A 17,359-nucleotide genomic window follows, 5' to 3' on the forward strand; every position below is an offset into this window, starting at 1 on the left:
GTTTCATGGCCATGGATGATGTCATGCCACGTCTCATTTAACATAATGAACCAAACTACATAGCTGCGCGTGGGGGAAATACCAGGCGGCCCCCAGTCAGCCACCGGCCCACAAATTCAATCAAAGATTCTCACACAGCTCAACTGCAGTAAAATGGTTTACCGCAAATGCCAAAAATAAGGTCAGGCTTGTACAGGTAAGGAGGGAGGCAGCACCCGAAATTGCAGTTGGAACAGCAAGCGAAACCACAGACATGGCAGCGAGCAGACAGCTGGATATAATCCATTTTGTGTCGTCATAGTCGGTGGGTGAAAACCAATGCAAACTGCATATTGAGTGGAGATTACTAAACCCCTTTTTTTGTTTGGGCGAAGAGTCAAACAAACAGTTTTGTAAATTCAATCAGTTGTGAAGGTCAAAGGCATTCCCCTTGACGTTTAATCTCTTAAAGTCTTTCAAATTTTACGACTCTGGCTGGTGTCTGGTCTGTGCAATTTGCTTTCTGACATTTAAACGTCGGGACACCCGTGCGTATGCGCAATAATTTGCACAGAATATCACGCATACGAGGCATTTAACCTTTGCAAGAAATTGTACACTCAAAAAGCATTTTAAAGTCTTATTATACACAACAAAACCCACAAAACACAACAACGAAAGCAACCACAATTTATATAGAACAGCAAAGCTTTTCCCCTATCTGAGGAAACCGCAGTGAAAAACGGAAAAGTTTTTCAAGGCCCGATAAGAGTTTTTTAATTTGTCTAAAAAGGGGGGAGAAAGGCTGCCGTGCGAGAGGGGCCAGACAGGCTGCTGCGGTAAAGAAAAGTGCTGTGGCGAGTGGGCGTTGCTGCGGTGTTGTGTGAGGCGAACTTTTTAGGCGGCGTAATTTATGCACAATGAAAGCGTTTGGGATTAAGGACACACACACACACACAGCCAAAATGGGGCGTGGCAAAGGCGTCGTCTGTGGTGCGGCATAAAAAAGCAAGTGCCAAACTGCCTCCTTCCTCTTCCTTCCAGCAGACAGGTGTAGCAGGCAAGCCGGAAAATTAGCGGAAAGCGTCAAAAGCGTTCCCCAAACGGCAATGTCGCGGCATGTCTAACCTTAGGAAAGTCCCACGCCCCTCTCTGTCCCTTTACATTTACCTGGGGCCAGACTTTTTTGAAAAACCACATAAATACAGGCGGAAAAAATAATACTTTTTATTATTTTTATGTCATTTTGATAAATTTTGATTGTGTAAACCTATGACTATGGTTCTAGGGCTGGTATACATTACCTTGGCTAAATATTGCAATGTCTTAAAGCCAGACAAATGATTACTCCGATCACTATCGCCGTTGGTAATCCAGTCTCCATTGCCCACGGGCATCCTCGGGGAGGGTTCGGTCGAAGGATTTTCGCCAGCCACCCTTCAATTTTGTAATTTTGATTACCAAATATTAAACATTCCCTCCTATTGTCTGGCATTCATTTATTTAGTTTTAGTTTTATTTTTTCAGTGTACCAACTACAACAACAAGGTAAGTTAACTAACGAACTGGTGCAAATGAGAGCACAGTTTATGGCTTATTGTTGTTGTTGGTTCCGCTGCCATTTTCATGTTGACAAATTCGCCGCCGGCCAACTTCTGGGTTTTTGTCTCCGTGCCTGTATTTTTAGTTTGTCTATGCGTTTGGCTTTTGGCCTGGTCGTCGTGGTCCTGGACCGGGTCCATGCCGTAATTACCTGGACTACTCTCTTGCCTATAATACGAACACGTTGTCGTGGCAGAGCTGCCTTACGGTCATACCGACTCCAAACAACAACAACAAGCGGGAGGGAGAACTGGAAAATGGGCGTTTTGGGTATGATAACTTTGTCCTTAAACTTGTGAATAGTGGAAATGTTCGATGGGGGAGCCTTTGCAGGGTTAGGTAGACGCACTAGCGATGGGTCTGAAAACACTTTGATTAACTTAAAAGTTTTGGCAGGCATGGAAAATTGTATTATCGACCGTTTAGTTTGTTTACGCAAGTATTTTTAAATGGATTTTTAAATTGATTAAGTTTTGGCAATGAAGAGTTTATATTTAGAGGGTTTTACGATTGGGTTTAGTTTATAAATTTAGTATGTATTCAGCTTGCAGTTAGGGAGCCTCATATGTACAACTTTTTCTTCGATTTGAACTTATGATTATTTTTGTATTATTTATTCATTTAAAATATTATATACTCAAGACACTTCAACAATTCGGCATTAACTTAAAAAGCCGCATTTGTTTTTGTTGTTTCCACTTTAAACGTTTAATTTGAAGCCACAATTTAAACTTGTTTTTGTTGTTGGTGTTTGTGCTTGTCTTTATTTTCGTTATGGTTTTTTGTCATGCATATCAAACGCTTCATGGCCAGTGGACATCTACACCCTCGTACAGCCAAATCCGCATCCACGGCGCTTAAGTAGCCATTGTTTTTAGTGTTGTGTATTGTGCTGGGTTTTTTTTTTGTTTGTTTGTGTTATTTTTTGGTTTATTTTCTGGTTTAGCCTGCGGCTTTGGGGCGGCTTAAAATTGGATTTGCGTTTTCGCTTTGACATTGCCTGTTTTTGTTGCTCAGCCGTAGTCGTCGTCGTCGCTGAGAGTTTGTTTTCCACCTCTCCACATACACTTGTAAAAATGTCACTTTAATAACTTTGTGTTTTGTTATCTCAATTTTTTGTTTTTTTTCTGCTGGTTTTTCAGGTTGTTTTTAGGGTTTTGTTGGTCTTGTTTTGTAGCACGTTTTAATTGCCCTTGCAGCAGTAGCAGCAGCAGCTGGCAACAATTTTCCTTTTGGTCTCTGCTCTCGTCTCTTTTTCATTTATTGTTGTATTTTTAGACGTGCCACAAATCCCCAACAGGCCAAACATGGCAAAAAGAATGGCAAGGAACAGAAACATTTCGTTTTATTACTGCCAAACATGAAAGACACCACCAGCAGCAGGGGCAGCAGCACGTTGTGAACAATGTGTGAGATTTCGCACGTCGTTATAAATAGCAATAAAATACTCATTTGTACTGGTCGGCAAAAAAAAAAGAAAACAAAAAATTAGTGTTGGAGAGGAAAACAATTTTCAAATTGAGGCTCAACACTCGAATTGTAAATTATAATTTGATTTCATAAATGCGGGCGGGCGGGGCACCATTGTGTGGCAGCAGGAAACACGCAAATAATTTTCAAGCTTGCCCTGGCCAAAGGTCAAAGTTGAGGCAGCTTCTGTCTCCCTCCCCATCTCTCTCTCTCTCTTTGGAGCATTAAATTAGCAGTCTGTTTGCCAGTGCTTCCCCACCCCCTCACCCCAACCCATTTGAGGCAACTTTTCTTTGGTAAGCTGCTTAGGAACTGCAACAGAAATGTAACAAAGTTTCGCCAAAGTCCACCGCAAAGTTATGGCCACACAAAAGTTAATTCTGAATGGCTGCGCCTGTCGCCATGCAGCACATTTTGAAACAGAATGAAGGGTAGCAATGGGTCGATTATGTTTAGAAATGAAATATATTAAATATAGCTTGTTATAAGTTGAGACAAAAAAGTCTGGCAGATTTTTGTACTTATTTAAAATAAAATGTAGTAACCCAAGATAAAGTTCTAAAAACTTAAGCTACCCAGAATATGTATAATGTTAATAAAATACATACATTTTTTAGGAAGCTACTTCTTTTCTTTCCAAATGATCTCAGTAGAACTCGAATCTACTTACTAAAATAAGAGTATGTAATATTATATTCTTAAATAATATAATTAAACGAGGTTTCCTTTAATTCTCAGAATAAAGATCGTCATGACAAAGCCTAAGAAACCGGAAAAAAAATAAAAAAATTGTAAATTAATACCTATTTACTAACCTAAAATATTAATAATAACATAATTAATCCCCTCAATATCCTACCCAACCAAGAGGTATCATTCTATCACTTTAGAAATCTTTTTCAATTACACGCAAAATGTAACAAACAACAACAACAAGAATAACCAATGCCAGGGCTATAAAATGCTCTTGTAATTATTTGCACAAAATGCTTAATTGTTTGCGTTTCACAGCGAATTTCGCTGAGCGCCTCTGGCAAATATTGACGCTCATCAATGTGTGTATGTGTATGGGTTTTTTGAGGGTGTGTCTTTGTGTGTGTGTATATGGAAGGAAGTTTTTCCGCTGGCGGAAAAATTATCGCACAGCGTGTGAAATAAAAATTGAGCCTCTTTCTCCCCGCACTCTCTATTTGTGGTTTTTGTTGTTGCTGTTTGGCATTTCAATTAAATAAATAGGCTTATTTTTTTATGGGGCGCAGCGGCGGCAGCGTCAAGGAAAAATTTAAATAACGAACCTGGAAAAAATGGCTATATGGAGAGACTCTGAAAGTGTGTGTGTGTGCGGTAGGTCTGTCGAAGCATTGAACCAGTTTCAAAAGAAACACACTGGCACACACGCCCACTCAGAGTGTGCAGCTTTTAGTCAAGTCTCTGGTTGTACATAAAAAAGTCAACAGACAAACAAACAAACAACATGTAAATTATGAAAAATGTACTAACAAAGCAGCATAAGCACACAAACGCGCATATACAGTCTGGGTACAGGCAGGACTATACTATACAAGACATATATAAACATCAACTTTGTATAAAAAAAAGTTTACAGAATGTAGAAGGTTTTAGTTTTCTTCCTAAATATTTAAGATGAATTTATTAAATTTGGTTAGGGTCGGAGTTTGCATTCTTTTTCGTGTTTAATATTCATTAAAAATACACACTACGACCATATCTATCAGGGTTATGGTCCGAATCATTCGAGTTATCTCGCGGAGACTCATTTCCGATTTCCTGGAACCCCCTCTCCCAGTCGATGGGAAGCTCATCTTCGCCCACGCGTTCTTGAAGGCGTAACAGCTCGATCTTCTGGTCGTCTGAAATTGGGGCACGTTGCGGGTTGGAGGAAGACAAATTAGAGCCTTGACTGGAGGAGACTATCGATTCCGCATGCAGGGAGGGAAACAGTGAGGTGATCAGTGGCACAAAGACAGGATCAAAGGCGGTACTCCAATTGCGACTGGAACTCGGCAGATCCGGCATATCGATAGCTGGTAACAATTCGGAAAACGATGAATCGCCCATGGTAGTAATAAAGAAAATGGCTAAACTATAGGTACAGGTCTTTAGAGTTTTTATATTTCGGAAAATTTCGAATGGGAATTTTTTTTAGACTTTTTTACCGGACAGCTGGAAATTGTTTGACCGATTTTATAGTTGATTATAGACTGAAGGCCTACTAGCAGTTTCATTAATATTTTATTAGAATGAGTTTATAGCTTAGCTGTTCTTCACTTGTGCCGCAGACTGTACTTGGCTATGTACATTCTGAATTACTGCGCCTCGTTAGCCACCGACTGAGCCTGGTCTACCTGGCAACGAACGTTTGCCGTTGGATCCTGCTGCTCCTGCTGCTGGTCCACTTTTTTTTATAGACACTTCTCCGCTGCTACTGCTACTGGTGTTGTTGGTGCTGTTGGCCACCTTTGTAGGCCGACAACAGGCAGCAATAACCCATCTCACACCCTTTTCTGGCGGCAATGGAAGCGCTATGCTGCCTGAAAAATGCGCACCTGTTTTGTTTATTTTGACTGTACGATGCTGTGTTGTTGCAGCATCCGCTTCAATCGGGTTGCTGTTGCTCCTGCGGTGCGGAATTTGTTGCTGTTATTTCAGCGCAGCTGTGCCGCCATGTTGTGCATTTAAAGTGCAGCTCATCCTCCCCGATACTGGCACCATACAATCCCCATGTTCAACCCCTGAAATCCAAGGTAGCACTTTCGGCACGTTTCTGGATCATTTGTTCACTGTGCTGGCATTAAGTTTAAAGTTGTAAAACATGTGGAATATAAAAAAAGAGAGCATCAGTTGATGCCGAATGCAGCCTGCTTTGTCCTTTGAATATGGCAGTTTATTTTAAATGAAGTCTGGGACTATTTACTTATCATTTTGGGTGGCAAAGATAACGTCTAAATTATAGATACCTTAACTTAAGAGAAAATGTCAAAGTTTAAATCAATCTTAATATTACCTAAATTATATTTCTACGTTAAACTTAGCACTGAGCAAATAGTTAAAGAATAATGAGTATAGAAAGAAAGAACAGAACAATTTTAATTTCTTACTGTTTCCCCGTACAATTACTGGTAAAGAACTCATTACAAAGTATGTCCGCAGGCGATTGAATAGATTTGAGCATTCCGCAGTGAGCTGAAAAAGGCAACTTTAACTGCAACTTTGACTGCGGGTTACGCTTAATTAAATGGCCAAGCATCGGACCAAGTAAATACCCAATGTGGAATAAGGGGGAGTGAGCCAAGTCGAGTTAGTTTCCTTTTGTTTATTTGAAACCTCACTCCGGGTAACACCCACCCACACCCATTGACAGTGCAAGCCGGAGCTAATCAGTTGAGAAAATTTCTGTGAGACGACTAAAACCAAACAAAAGGGCAAAAACTCGGACCCTTTAGGGGGCGCTCTGCCTTAATTAGCGCTGCAAACAAAGGAAACTTTCTCCGAGACCGAGTCAGAGTCCGAGTAACGTTGGGTCAAAAGTGCCAATACAATGTGTAAATATAAATGAGCAGCAGGGCAGAAGCGTTCTTAATTATTACGCATCATTGGAGCGGAGGAGGAAAAAGCCAGGAAAATGCCGGAAAATATACGCCCCAGTCAGACAGTGACGGTGTCGGTGATTTCCGCCAGGTAAATGACAGACGGCTTAAGTTATTAATATATTTCCGTTATACGGCGCCGACTTCCATCAGTCGACATCAATCAAGCAAACAAACCGACCGATGTTGGCCTTATTTAATGCTTGCCAAATTAATCGCAATTGTATTGAGATTGATTGAGCCAAAAATCGTTGCCTGATTGGGGTGATGGCAGAGGGGAAAATTCCATTTTTAACAATTTTTTTTATGGAGCAATTAAAATGTTTATTGAGCCTGTGCTGACAATGCTTAAAAGAGAAATTAACAGGAAAACGTTTATTTGTTGACTCGAAAAAAGAGGTAGTACAGCAAATATAGGAAGTTGGAAAAAGAGGTTAACGAACAGGGAAAAATTGTATGGAAAAAGGGGTTAAAAAAATGTTACAATGGATTTTGTACAGCTATTGACTTTTATATATTCAAAGGTTTTACTAGTGGCCTAATTGGTATGGTTTTTAAAAAGCCCAGTTATTATTGTAGCAACCTCGCTTAAGATAATCCTTATCGGTCTTCATTTCAATAAAGCTTTATATTAATTAGTTACAATTAATTTCAATGTGACAATTGACATTTCTGCACAATATATTTAAATCAACGAGCTTTTATAAAACATTTAATCTCCTTTCGTGCTATTAAATTGCCAAGGATAACGCCTACCAACATAATCATAAATGGTTTAGCAGTTTAGAAATTTTCCGAGGGAAACCTTTTAGAGGACCCCGTCCAAAAACTACTGAGAAAACCCTAACCTAACCACAATAATTCAATTATGAGCGACCACATTTGTGTGTGTCCTGCGACCGTCGTCGTAACGTCGACAAATTGAATAAGTTGAAGGTCTTCCGGTTTGGCCTTTTGCCCAGGATTACGAAAGCTTTCAAAAGTTCCAACAGCAACAACTCCCAACTCCTCCTGCACTCTCTGAAATAATGCTGCAGAGCATATCAAGTTATTATAGTGGGAAAAAGTTTTTTAGTGTTTTAGGCCTACGAACAGCAACTGTCGGCAATTTAACTAAAAGCGGTCATAACAGTTTAAAAGGTGTTCGTTTCTCGAATGGCCAGCAGCCACCCAACAACTTGGCCATCAACATTTATGTGGCTACTTGTTCGCCGGCATAGAGCTCACTTATTCGCAGCGAGCGAAAATCCAATTGAAATCGTTTTGGCGCTGAATCCATTTAATAACCAACATAAATACTGTTCACGACGCTTTACGACTTGAGTGCGCCGCAGGAAACTATCGCCAGCATCAAGCATGAAACTTTGCCAAAGGCGCACAGATATACGTTTCCTTAGATACAGATGTGATCAAAATAATAGTTAAATGTAGTCCTAGAGAAAGTTTTTTTAAGTGGAATAATGATTAATGGGGAAGCGAGATATTTATTTAAGCTTTGAACAAGCTACACATCTTTTTAAAAGTTACAATTTGAGCTACAACATTTGTTTGCATACATATTTTGAAAAGAGATTTAACTTCTAGAGTAGTTTTTATTTAAGAAATTTATATAAAACTGGTACTATCAGTTATTATGTTAAACCCACCACTATTATGTCGACCTTGTCCGTACATCCCCGTGGATATATGCTGGAGCTTGTGGGTATAACTGTATGCAAATGTGCTTTAGGGGTGTCAATTCCCGCAGCGACACTTTATGATATTTGCACAGAAACATACATATATATACATCGAAGTGAGATATCCAAGGACATGAGAATATACATTTCTTTTTTCTGTATATTTTTGCTGATTAAACTAGGCGGTGGATTTGTCCTTGGCCCAATAATTCGCAATTGAATCGAAATAAGTTGCTCCCACCGCTCACACACAATTTGCTAAGTAGACTTAGCCTCCTGTATGGACCATAAAACCTAATAAAAGTCCCATAAATAGTGGGCGACAACCAAGATAATAAATATGTGGGCAACAGATTTATTTACATTTTCTGTTCCCCTTCAACGGCTGCCAAATTGAGTTGAAGGCGACGGCAGGCAGGGATATTATGTGTAATTGCATTTTATTTGCCATAAATAAATGCTTTTGAATGGGGTTTTGCAAACCAGACACCGACATTTAAATTGTCTTCGCACAATAATGCTGCACAACTTGCATCTCGTCTCAATTAGGACACAAACAGTTGCAAGTGCAGTTGAAATATTTAAGCAATTTCCGCAAGATTTCTTAATTAAAAAGTTGCTCCGTCTTGAGTTGGTTTGGTGGCGCGTTCGCCGAGGTGTCAGCAACAATGAAAATATTTTCCACTTACCAGCCAAAGTGTTTTGGAATTTTCCCCCATCTTTCTCGTCGACTTGGCAATTTGCTTTTGCACATTTTTCTTCATTTACTTTGCACCGAAATCTACGAAATTTCATTTGCAGTTATGTGCTGCTATTTTCGCAGGCAGCACACAAAAAGCAACAAAAAATACAACAACATCACAACGGCACACGTTCTTCTGCCCACTCACTGGCCTAAAATATTTGCCAAGCGCTTCACATCGGACGCACAGTCAAACAATTTGGGCTTCGGACTCCGGGAGTTCCCCACCGGATCCGGATCTGAAACGAAACGAAACGAAATATGTACACAGTCTAAAGTTATTATTGTTGCCACTCCGGAGAAAGTCAGGATGAGTTCTTTCTTTCTTTCTCTTTAATACCATTTTACAGACTTCAATTTGGACGGTACATACACAGTGCTGTGTTTGTTTGTGCCTAATGCGAATGTTGTCCATTGTCCTTTGTCCAATAGAATTTGCTGCACGCTTCACTTATTTGGCTGAATGTTGTTGAAAACAAATTTTGTATTGCATACGTTTGTAGGCCAGCTATTTTTGGTCTCAAAGAAAGTTTTAGCGTGGGTAATACCGTATAGGTTAGGGTATGGGATAAGGGTATCTATGTCACTTGAATATAGTCTATAATATATGTACTTACTTTAACAACCTTGACACTGGATGATTTTAAGTGCTTTCAGGAATTTCAAAGTATGGCTAAACTTGGCAATAAAGATATTAGAAAAAAATATTATTATTATTAAAGCAGGATGCCCAAATGGGGCACCTTGGAGCATTGATTATTATTAAATGAAATTGTTAAATTAAATAATCTGACCCTGATATCAATATTAGCATTATTTAATAATAAAACTTGACTAGTTTTTATGTATTTTCCAAAAGTAAAAAAGCAAAACAAGCTAACACTACAACCACTTTGTATATTAGGGTATTTGAAACTTACTTCTTTGCTATTTCAACTTGTCCTTTAAGCATTCTCCTTGCAGCTTCAAAGTTTTCATCTTGTTTTGGGACAGGTCAATGCGTTCCGAAAACTCACTTGTTATTACCCATAAAATTTGCTTGGCCTTGGCATCGAGAAAGCCCTCAGGTGGAATGAAAAGAATCAAAGAAAGTCAGGTAACTGAAGCTGCTGTGCTCTACATATATGTAAAGGAAAAAGTTTTCCCTTATTCCACAGTCACATGCATATTGTAACTGCATTTTAAATGGCTGCAGTTGGCAGAGGGGGGCGTTGTGTTACGTTGGTTTTGGGGATAACCTCAGCACGCACACGACTGATGGCCGCAATATATGGTAAATTAATTCAATATTAAGCAATCAAATATTGTCGCCACATCATCAAATGCTGCGGCAGCCCCCAATCGTCAATAGAGTGCCTGCCTGTGTGTGTGTGTGTGACTTGTGGTCTGGTGTTTGCATTGGCAGACGCGTTCAATTAGAATATGGCAAATTGAACAGCTGTAGAGATATGGATTCAATAAGGGGGATTGTTCGTTCGGTCGGGTTTGAATGAATTGCAATCAATGCCTGAGGTCATAGGAATTCATCTAACAATGCGCAGAGCCTTCCTTTATTACATTTTCCCCGCTAACGCTGACGCCGTCGCCGCCGCCACGCCCACATATGATTGGCTGCCCATTTTGGTATAGCTTGAGCTATCCCTTCAGCCTCCGCCGTAACCCGCTCTCAGTATTTTTTATTAATTTTCCGCTTTCACAGCTGCCACGAGGCTGACTCTGGCCCCGGGTTTCCCCCGTTGTTGGAGTGTTGGATTTTTGCATGTTCGTTCGCCGGCTGTGTGCGACAAAAGAATTTAATTAAAACGCGTGGCCGGGCATTGTCCTCGGGAGCTCTGCTGCCATGTCCTGGTCAAAGGATTAAGACGCTGCTGGTGTCATTTCAATGGGATAAGATCGCACCTAGATGGAATGGCGCTTAGAGTTGCCAACTCTGTATTCTTGGGACTAGAGCAAGGTTAGTTTTTAAAGGGATTTCTTAAAACTATTCATTAAAGCGAAGTTTGCTCTACATATTTTATAAAATATAAATTTTTTTAAAGATATATCTCAAGAATTTTCTCAGTGTAATTAAAGCTTTTCTCTCGCTTTTCTGTTGATGTAATTCTCAGTTGATTATTGCCACGACGTTGGGCAAACATAATTTGAAACGTGGCCGTAACTTTGGGACAATTATAATTTGCATAAAGCTCGTAGCTCAGGTGTAAAATATATCTGCGTGTGTGTGTGTGTCTTAATCCGTGTCACAGTGCGAAATTATAAAACTTTTTTAATTACATATACATATACAGAGAGATTTCCTGTATTGTTTTTTTTGTTAACCAAGAAGAAGTTGAAGCCACATTTGTCACATATGACTGAGTGTGTGTATGACTTGTGTAGATACATCTGTCATACGCCCTGTTGTACACGCACTCTGACACTTTTCACAACATTCTTGTGTTTTGATGTGCATTTAATTGCAGCGAAAATGGAAAATCCGTTTGCATTGTTCCGTTTGTCAACGAATATGTCGAGCATAATGGAAACAAAACAGCAGCGGAAACAGATTGGAAAAAAAGTGTGTACGATTTTGTGTCAAGAGGTTTTCGAGTACAATTCCTTGGGTTTTAATGTGTGTCAGAAGTATTCTAAACAATGAAAAAGACAAAAAATATGAAAAGCCAAGTCTATTTATATGACAAGAAAGCTTTGTTGTTTTTTATATTCCAGCAAAATCTTGAAGTTTTAATATTTTAGAGATGCATTGTTCTACCTTAAAAACGTTTATCCTCATTTCATATGTTCTCCATTTATTTATTGATTGCTTAACTTTCCACACCCTCTGTAGACACACAAATTTAGCAAAACATTTGTTTGGCTTGTCTTCGCCTTAACAGAGTTTCCTTCGTTTTGCCATCTGCATTTGTCATTTGTCTTTCTAAATTGTGTAGAACTGGGAAAACAAAAGCGGATGCATTATATATTTAAATGAATCAAATGAAATGTCATTTGCAGCAAGGATCTTCTCTACCTGTGTGTCTCTTTGTATTTGCAAAGAGTGTCATGATGATGATGACACCGAACGATTTAAATTTAATTTATTTGCCCGACTCAGAATCGGTTTTCTCAGGCATTTTCAATTGCTTTAATTAAAAAACCATTTATGTTTTGTTTGTGCAGTGCATGTTTGTCAAATTTGTAGGCAAATGACATGGCACAAATTCAACAAAGGATCCCGGATCGATTTGCCAGGCGAAAGGAAGAAGGAAGTCCACTGTTTGTCCGTGTTCGAGCTCTTTCGGTTATTGTCCGTGTTGTAGCTGCCCGGCTGCCAGGCCCTGCTATTATTGCAACGGGTCTATGATTATAGCCCTGACCGGACTATTTCAGTTCTGGCTTTGGGGTAGAGTTTGGGCCAGTTGAGCGCGCTTTCGACGCTCGGAATCGGAACTCGTGTCATTTCCGCAAAAAAGTTTAGCATGCTTTTAGGCCGGGGCCACTTAATACACAACAGTGTTGTTGGCGCGCAGGACATGCCTGTGAAATTGCGAAACAGATGCGAGTGTGTTCTGGAAATTTATTTCGACCAAAGCGTAGATAAAAAGCAGTGAAATTTGTGTTTCCCCTAGTTGCTTCCTGGCATTTATCACTTTGGGTTTTATAAAATAATAAGAGAAATGGGGTTATATACACTGTGAGAAGTCATTGCAGAAATCTGAATGTAATTTTTGAAAAATATTTCAAGATCATAACTCTAGATATTTGGTGAATTTCTAATTTCCTTTTAGTAAATTAATAACATTTTAATCCAAATTAAATATTTTAATTATATATTTAAGTGTATCACTTTTCTTAAGGTGCATTCATTTCCATGCCAATTTCGTATGTGCTTTATCTTTTCGTTGTCTTACCAGTTTATTAGGAGCTCTCTCTTGCGACCCTGAACTTGATAAATTAGCCAACAAATGTGCACTTCCTTGGGCCGTTTCCTGGACTTTATTCATTCCGCCCACGAAAACAATGGGAAATTAGCATACGGAACATCCCTCTTGAACATTTCCATGCTGATTTCTGGCCACTCCAGCTGTCGTTGACCCTGAAAGTTGTTTAATAAATGTACTCACACATGCTTATGGGCCATCGCATGGTTTTCCTTATTTCTTGCTGGCCATTTGCCTATTTCCTTTATTTCTTTTGCTGGATCAGCAATGTGGAACTGTCGACCTTGCGATGACAGCCTTGGTGTTTTGGTATTTTTGGGCGGAAACAACTTTTTTAATAACGCCAAGCTACAGCGAATGATGATTTTTGGCAATATTTATTTAAGTTGTCGGAAATTTGTCTCCTTGATGGCGGCATGTTGAGTGTGTGTGTGTGTGTCTGATTTTTGCCGGCGTTGCATTTAATTTAATGTGCCGAGTTTATTTATGAGGGACGTCTGCTAATTACGAGTGCTTTTAATGAGCGGCAGTTAAAAGTCGTAACGAGCTTAATTGCGAGCAGCCTTTCATTAATAATTTTGTGTCTGTCTTACCCGCATGCCACCTCTCGCTTTTCCTCGCCTTCCGCTTGGCTTTCCTTCCTTGCTTTTCCTTGTCTCGTTCTCCACTTTGTGCAAGTTTTTAATGAAGTTTACATTCTGCCTTTGCCGCTCGCTTACCTCGCTCAAAACGTAAAGTTAACTCTTAAGGCCGAGTAAATCACTTAGTTGAGTTACCTTCTCTATAGCACAAAAAAACCGAATGCGGCAAGAAAAACCCATTTTTCAAGCCCCCCAAATGCCAGGCTTCTCTCTTTTCATGCCCAGAAAATCAATTTTCTTGATTGAATGTGGCACATTCTTAATGGCCGTACAATATCTTAGATTGCAGAATTATTTGCAACTAAAAATGACATTTCTGGGCAACACAATTTATTAGTTTATGTTTGGATTTATTGACCAGAAGAAATTTATATTTGTCGAGTCATATATTTTACTGATGGAAATCTTTGCAGTTAGTTGGCCTTTTGGAATGTGATTGTGTGTTTGACTCTCAATTGGGAATGCAAATTGTGCGATAATTGTTGCAAAAATAGATGAAAAATAATCCCCTGCCAAATGTTTGGACTGCTGCCAATTGGCTAAATAAATGTTTGAGCTGCAGGCATCCTGCTGCTAACTCCGGTATCCGGAAAATTGAATTAAAGCTGGCAAAAACTTATTGCGTTAACAACGCTAATTGGCGGCCATTATACCAAGCCGCCTTGGGGCACCTTTCTCTGGCCACTAAATATGTGCTCACTTGTCTAGACATGATTTAGCCAACGGCAGCCGCATATTTCGGACCTGGCCAAATAAATCTGCGTTGGGTTTCAGTCTCGTAAAGTCGGAGTTGGGTTGGGTTTGGGCTTGGGTTTGGGGTGCTTGTGCTTGGGTTAACCAAATAAATGTTCTTCGGGGTCATTGTTCCAATGTGTGTGTGCGTGAGTATGTCTCCCTTCACCCGCCCTTGGCTCCAGCTCTATCTCCGGGCAAACACATGTAAACACAAACGAAAAGACAAAACTTAAACACGTCGAAATCAGCTTAACAAGTCGCTTTCTGTTTGACTTGTGCCTGTTCCTGGATGTGTGCATGGGTGTGTCCTCGTCCTGGTTCTCGCAAAATTAATGCCTCGGCTTAAACAGATTGAATGCGGCCACGGGAGTCAATTGGGATTTAGTCAGAGACAAATGTGATTTTATCCAAAATATGTATAAAAGTGTATGGGTAGTTCATTCGCAGTATTCGAGCACGAGGTGAACGATATCTGTTGGGTGAGAGTACTTTTAGATACACTGGGGGCTTGAGCTATGTAGAACTTTAAGCAACATGTTAATGATCTTTTTTTAAGTAAATATTTAAATCAAATCAATTATCAAATAATAAGTTTTCTAATGGAAAATGTATACTTAAAGTCACATTTAAATTCTAAAAGTCCTTCAATAATCCAAGGATCTTCTGCTTCACTCGTTCTTCAAACATTTCACTACTCAACAAGTGTCCGCCAGCTGTCCTAATGGCATTGATCCTGCACCTGCTGCCATTGGCATTTAAGGTGTTAATGCCATGCGTCAATTTGCCAGCTGCAGAACTCATTAGGGGAGCAGCGGTGCGTTCAATAGACGGCCAATGTGGGTCATCTGCTGCTTAGTGCATTCACCGCACTGCCCTAATCACACCCTGAGCTGCAGATACGGATACACCCACGACGCACAAGTACGAGCACACGCGCATTTTCGCACACACACCCGCCCAGTCGGACATTTGCATGCAGTGAAAAGTTTCTTCTGGCGAAAAGTTTTATAGCCCAGCTGTTAACACTTTGATTGCCTGGCAAGTTTTAAAACTGTCGACAGACCAACCGACCGACCGACCCCGAAAACTTGAACCCGCCCGCCTCAATAATACATATGCAAATGCTCTGTGGGAGTGCACATGGCAAATGCTAGCCGAAAGTTTACTCAACTGTAACGCCAATTTATTTTGGAAATCTATACGCTAGAGAGGGCAGAGCACAGGCATGGAGGATGGAGGATATATGCAATAAATTCTAGTTTCTAAGCAGAAATAGTTGAATAATGATTGATATATTATTATATTGTGACATTTATTTTGTAGTTAATGAGGCATATATTTTTGCCTCTGACAAACCAGTCCGGGATATTTATATGTATGAGTAAATAATATTGTATGTATGCTGTACTAACACCCGCAGAATAGGACTAGTTATTAGGGGAACTTTTCTAAAAATGTTATACCTATCTATAGTCTTAGGCCAAACAAGAAAGATTAGCTACTAAAAAAAGAGATCTTTTATTTTCTTAAATTTCTATCTCCTCTTTAAATAAAAACTTTAAGAAATTTCATGAAAATCAACCATTTTTCGCAGCTCGAAAAAGAGCAAAGCCCTTGAGTTTTCCACTTCGATTGAGAGCATCCAACACCTTGATCCGCTTCGCCGCTTAGATAAACACTTGGTAAGTGCATTTAACAATCGACTGCCCTCAATTACACTCCATGGTTCGAAGAGGGGTTTCCTTCGTTCGGTTGTAAAGCTTTAAAGTAGCATTCGATATGCGTTGCATTTCATGGATAAACAGAGCTGGATGCTAGCTGCTGGCTACTGGCTGCTTTGAAAAGTACCAGTAAGTACTTGTGTAAGCATAAGCACGAGACAGGGTTTTGCCAGGTAGTTCTGCTCTGCCATAAATAAATAAGATTAAGCGGGCCACTCGAGTCCAGTGTCTGTGCGAAATGAGTGGAGAGAGTTGGACATTAGAAGGACTCCCTTAATCCGCTAACCCGATGCCGACACCAACGCCCCCGCCTCTGCCGCAAGCAAGCAACAAAACAACAACGTGCCCGGACTTGAGAAACATGAAATAAACATTTTGCCACAATGCGAAGGACACCAAAAACATTTCCGCATGTTGCACAAGTGCAGTGACACTACACGGTGAAATTTTTCGGTTACTTTAGGAGATAACTGATAATTATTCTTAGAGGATTCTTTCAGACAATTTTTAAGGATTGCTAATTATTAGATCTCTCTTGGATACCTTTTCCCAAAAAAGTTTTCAACTTGGAGTAGTCTTTACTTTATAGGCATCACCAGCCGAGTAGATCTAGCTAGGTCTTTTTATATTGACATGGAAAAGCTACCTCAAAATGTATTTCTTAGCTTTATCTCTGCAAGATTTCTTATTCTTTCATTTTAATACTCAAAAAATATCAGGTGTATGATTTTTCTTTGAGTGTAACTCAGCAAAACGAGAAACAGAAGCTGACTGCATTCGAAATCAGCGCTGCATGTGCAAAGTCAGACTTTGTGCAGCGTCTTAAGCAGGTCCTTCCTTCTTCTGCGACTCGTGCTTCTCCGACAGCTTCTCCGGCTGCTCCTCTGGCTGCTTCTTCGACTTCTCCTCCTGCCAGTTGTACTCATAATTCAGGAAGTGTGCAGCGCTTTTTGTCAGGCGTACTTGCTTGCATTTCATAACAAGCTCCACTGCGCGCTCCAGCAGGAGACAGGGCTTAATAAATGTCATAAAAAGTGCCCAAGCGCAGAAAGTTTTTTAAAAATCAAGAGCCAAAAACTCTCAAAGTTAACAATTTAATTTGAAAATTACATTTAATAAAGGAAAGATTGAGCAGAGATAGAGACAGATACGAGTGCAGCGAGGCATTGTCCGCTTTTAATGAGCCTGCAAATAGCCAGATGGCAAAAGAGCGATTCAAATTTGCACATAACATTAATGCAGCTGCAGCGGCGGCAGGCAAA

This window comes from Drosophila kikkawai, chromosome 3L, assembly GCF_030179895.1.
Source record: "Drosophila kikkawai strain 14028-0561.14 chromosome 3L, DkikHiC1v2, whole genome shotgun sequence".
Classification (NCBI taxonomy): Eukaryota; Metazoa; Arthropoda; class Insecta; order Diptera; family Drosophilidae; genus Drosophila; species Drosophila kikkawai.